Below are 5,208 nucleotides of genomic sequence, written 5' to 3'. Positions count from 1 at the left end.
AAGGGAGGAGCGGAGGCGGGGCCAGGGGAGAAGGAAGGAGAGAAGGCGGGCTGGTGGAGAAGGCGGGACGGGGGAGAAGGGAAGAGCGAAGGTGGGGCAGGGTAGAGTGCAGCAGAAAACACTATTGCAGGATTTTTCCTGCAACGGGAATGCTAGTACTTTAAATAAAGAGACTGGCTGCTGGGAGTATTTTATATACTAGTAAATGGTTATGACAATAAGAAGTTAAATATGTAAAAAAATTTAAATGGTAAAACCCAACACTGATGAGGTTGTTAAAAAACAGAAACCTGTATGTTCTGGTTGGAACCCTTCCAGATCATACATGGCAGTATACAGCAGGAGCCAAATAGGAGCTCTTGGATCCCATGGTTTCAGCTTTGCAAATGTATGCTGCGGAGGTAAATTAAGAGAAGGAAAACACTGCCTGCATAAAGATACTGAGCCATTAGTTCTAAAAGCAAACACTAGAAATAAGCTAAAGGTCCCAGAGTAGGAGTTTCCAAATGGGGACCCACCAGCAAGATGATCTATTAGGCATCTATCAAAATAAATGTGAAACTGACAAATAAGATAATTTTCTTGGGGGGGGGGGGGGAGAGGTGATGAAACCAAATAGTATGAAGACTTGAAAGGTAGTAAACCAAGATGGAAATGGCTGTGTTGTGGAGCCTTTCTTTTTCTTTTTAAAAATTGTCTCTATTGCTCTGGCTGCGGGGCTCAGTTGGCTGGAGTGTTGTCCCGTGCACCAAAAGGCTGGGGGTTGGATTCCCTGTCAGGGCGCATACCCAGGTTGTGGTTTGATCCCAGGTTGGGGCGCAGACCGGAGGCAGCCAATTAATGTTTCTCTCTCACGTGGATGTTTCTCTTTTGTTCTCTCTCTCCCTTCCTCTCTCTCTAAAATCAATAGACATATCCTTGGGTGAGGATTGAAAAAAAAAAAGCCTCTATTATTAGTACATAATATTATCAATAGACATAATTCATAGCAGTTTTTCCAGTGATCATATTTTGTGATATTACTTATATTCTAAAATTCAAACTAGTTTGGCTGAATGGTGAAAGGCACCAAGAGTTAACACACGAGGCAAGAATTATTTTAGATGCTTTTTTCAATGTAAACTCCCACTAAGGGTGGCTGCTGCTGACCAGAATGGGCAGCCGTTTTGCAAGGCCAGGCTGTCTGGCCCAGTGCTGACCCTAATGAAAGCAGTCAGGCCTCCTCCATTGAAATTCAAAACAAAACCACCCATAACCCCGTTTTAAAGAGCAAAACCACAAGCCACAGCTTCAGTCATTGCTGGGGATGCTTCCATTTCTTATTTCCTATTGATAAGTCGCGGAAAGGCCTCCCTTAACAGCCATGAAAGTGGAAACTGGCTGCCTTTTGAGTTTAAGGAAACTTAGGGAGAGAGAGCAACTCGAAAGCACGTGAGTGCAAAGAAGCTGGCTCCCTCTTCCTGTTCTGGGCAGCTCTGTGGCACTGGGGCGACGGTGGAGAACGCTGGACCTTGAGCCCATTAGAAGCTAAGTGCAGGGAAAGGAGGCCATCTGCAAACTTGTTTACAACCAGGACAGGAGAAAGGGCCCATGGAGCTGAAGCCATATTGCTGGGTAAATGCACCTACAGAAACCATGTGTCACGTTTCTATGAGGCATTGGGCACCAGGACAAGAGCCAGATCAGTGCTTAGGTGGGAAGCCTAATAGTCTTCCTTTGTGGATAATTCACCCATTGCATCAATTGGATGTGCATATACTGCTGGTCTATAGGCCACTTGGGCTTGAAGGCGATGGACCGGGATTCAAACACTGACTCTGATACTTACCACAGCTAAGGGGCTGTGGATAGGTTACTTTGTATACCACAGTTGCAGCATCTACGAATAAAATAAGATGGAGTGGTTTTCCGAGACTAGCAATTGGCACAGAATAGATGTTCCATAAATAGTATCTGCAATTAGTAGTAGTGATGATGGTAGAGAGGGATCATTATTATAGAATTAAAGTATATATTACATATATAATATAATCATATATTTATCTATATATGTCTACATATTCATATGTCATGAAAGATGGTAATAGCCTTGGGCTTAGAATAACCTAAAAAAAGTAGGTATATCTACTTGTTTACATACTTGTCCAGAATTTCCCCATGAAATTAGAAGTAAGATTAATGTGTCTCACAGGAGAAATGGCTCTCAGGGAATGGTGTTTGAGTGGATTCAGGGCATCCTGGGCAAGAGGGGGCCTCGGGTTAACTTCATGTACCTGGAGAGCTTTTGGTCAAGTTAATTAGGATCTTATGCACTGCACTACAGAGTCTATAGACATGAGATATAAGTTTGGTGTTTTGTTTTGTTTTTGTAGCAGGAACTGTGGGAGAGGTTATCCTAAACTTTGGATTTCCACCTGTGGCACTCAGTACAGATTTGTTGAATGATTGATTGTCTGAAGGCTTAGTCTATCTAACTCAGGGAGCTCCTTGATTTAGGGCAATACCTCCCCTGGTCAATTTCCTCCCAAATCTTATTGTACCTGCCCGGTGCAGAACCCACTTGGAAGTCAGTCAGCACAGACCTGAACAGCACAAGGGGGCAGATAGCCCACAGAGTCTCCCTTGGGGCTCTTTGATCTTTTAGACATCACCGTGGCTGATGACGCTCCAATGTCTGCTTTGCCATGGCTTAAATTCCACCTTCACCGAGTGCCTGAAGCTTAGCCAGAGTCAGACCCATAAAGTCACTTCTTTGCTCAGCCCGAGACCTCAACATGATGCGTCTCTTTGGAAAGGATGTAGCTAACTCCTTCAAGGAGCGGTGGCATTGGTGCAGGGAAGAGGTATGGCTTTGAAATCACACCAACCCAGGTGTGAGTCACAGCTCTGCCATTTATGAGCTGTGTGGACCAGGGCAAATTGTCAAACATCTTGGCGTCAGTTTCTTCATCCATAAGACAGGACGGGGAAGGCCACCTGGTAGGGTCGTGGACACATTAGAAATCAGATGGAATGTTGCAGCCTGCTTAGCACAGTGTGCGGCTCACAATCATCCCCACAAGGATGGGAATTATTTTCAGGGACATAATGCCGGGTCACCAAGAATCGTCATTTTCTTCAACGCTTATTTATTAAGCACCTTCTATGTGTCAGGAACAGTTCAAGGCACTGTGGCCACAGTTGTGAACAAAATAGACAAAGCTAGTGGGGTTCATATTATAGGAGGTGGAAAGAGAAAATAGCACATAGATACAGAATGTGTCCAATAGTGTTACGTGTTAGTTTACGTGGAGAAAAACTAAGGGTGAGGGTGCATGGGGTGCCACCATGAAGTTGGTCATGTTCCCAGAAAGGGGGTTACATTTGAGCAGAGACCAGAATACAGTGTGAGAGGAAGCCATGTGGTTCTCTGGAAGAAAAGCGTTTCATCGGAGGAAACAGCAAAGATAAAGTCCTTGCCCGGGAAGGGTACTTGGCATATTTCGAGAACACAGAGGCCGGAGTGACTCCGTAGAGCAGGTGAAGAGAAAGTGCTATCACACAGGATCAGAGAGCAAAATGGGGACCAGGTTATGAAAGAAACCCTAGGCTGTGCTAAAATTTGCACTAGACTCAGTGCGATGAGCAGCGGTGCCGGTGAGTGCTGGCTGTGTATGAGTAGTCCCGGGAACGTCATGGCTTCTCATGACAAGCTTTTCCTTTTTGCCATTCTGCGGGTTGACCCGGCTGGGGCTGAATAGTCTGGGATGGCCTCGCCCACATGCCTAATTGTGAGCGTGGTGTCAGTTTTGGTAGCGACCTGGTGTCTCTCATCATCCGGCAGGCTAGCTGGCAGTTGCCAGGTTCCAAAGGGCAGCAAGACAGGGCAATCCCCAGGGCACAGGCACGTCTCCAACTGGACAAGGTGAGTCAGGCGGCCAAGGCCAGGGTTAGTGTGGGAGACACCCGGTCAGTGTGGAGACTGGGAATTATGGTGGTCCCTTTTGCAGTCTACCTCAAAAGCACTGGAGGGTTTGGACCAGAGAAGTGACATTATCTGATTCACAGCTTTAAAGGAGCCATGATATTAAGGACTTTGTCAGATTGAATATAGCCAGACCAGAAGAGGTAGCCAGGTGATGGGCCACTGGAAAGCAATGGTGTTTGACTGGACTGGGCCCCAGAGCCTCATGATGTTGTGTGGCCTGAAGGTGTCATTATAGTATTTTAGCAAAGGCATCCTCTCCATCTTGCCTAATTGGACCTTCTCAGACCCCCGGAATGGCCTAGGAACCAGGGGTTAGTGAAAAGGGGCTGAAGGGGAAAGAACCTCCAAACTGCCCACATTCTAATACACAGAGATATTCTTTAATGACCAAGAACTTGATCATTACAGGGGGAACAGACCACTGAGGACTGAATAACCCACTATAAGTAATAAGTAATAACAGAACTGCTCTAGGTGAAATTAAACATAGTCATGTTTCTTTCTCTTTCTTTCTTCAACAGAAAGTATGATGCTGGCATGCTAATCGCGTGAGACACTGGGGCCACGGACAGCCACAAAGCACAAAACAAACTCAGAGAAGAAACCAAGAAACAAGAACGGTGTTTTCCTGGCGTCTACAAGAAGCGCTTTATTTTTCCTCTAGATTTCTTTTCTAAAAAAAAAGGCAAAACAAAACAAAAAACCAAAACTGTAACAAACATTTAAAGACACAAGACAGACTTCAGGTGATAACATTCGAGCATGCTCTTTTATTAAGCGTAGGATGGGAGGGAGGACAGGACTGGTGAGCAGGAGCCCCGAGGAGCTGTGAGCCGCCGGGGTGCTGCTTGAAACGTGAATGAAGAAGGACGGGAACGGCTTTTCAGCCCACCCCACAATGATCCTGTGAATTCCTTCGGACACAACGCTTCCTCTCCTGCCTGTCAAGGTGTCGGGGACGGGGGGGATGCTTGGCAAAACTCATCTGCTATAACTGCTAAAGGATGTTTTGTATATTTGGCAAGGGAGTCGAAGGACTAGTACCTTTGTGACTCGCAGCTCTGTCTATGCCACCGAATGCTCAGTGTCACCTCCATCTTCGCCGAAGGGAACCAGGCTCAGGGGCCTCTGCCCAGGGCGTGCCAAGCCCACTTAGACTTGGTCAGAGAGAATGCAGCCATGATCTCCTGGGTCAGTGCAGCGGAGACGGATAAACACTCGCTCTTTCTTTCCTGCACAGA

The 5,208-nt window shown here is 46.3% G+C and overlaps 1 protein-coding gene across 1 annotated transcript in view; it reads left to right on the top strand.

Annotated features, from left to right (window-relative positions):
• Window positions 1–4,617, top strand: part of MAF (MAF bZIP transcription factor) — a 338,553-nt gene extending 333,936 nt beyond the window's left edge. Inside the window, exon 3 of the mRNA XM_079799414.1 lies at window positions 4,489–4,617. The gene's annotated coding sequence lies outside the window, so the exon portion shown is untranslated. The remainder of the gene's footprint in view (window positions 1–4,488) is intronic.
• Window positions 4,618–5,208: the final 591 nt, after the last annotated feature.

The sequence above is a fragment of the Cnephaeus nilssonii genome (assembly GCF_951640355.1).
Source record: "Cnephaeus nilssonii genome assembly, chromosome: 20".
Classification (NCBI taxonomy): domain Eukaryota; kingdom Metazoa; phylum Chordata; class Mammalia; order Chiroptera; family Vespertilionidae; genus Cnephaeus; species Cnephaeus nilssonii.
The sequence above is the reverse complement of the archived record's forward strand: the minus strand, read 5'-3'. Positions and strand labels throughout refer to the sequence as shown.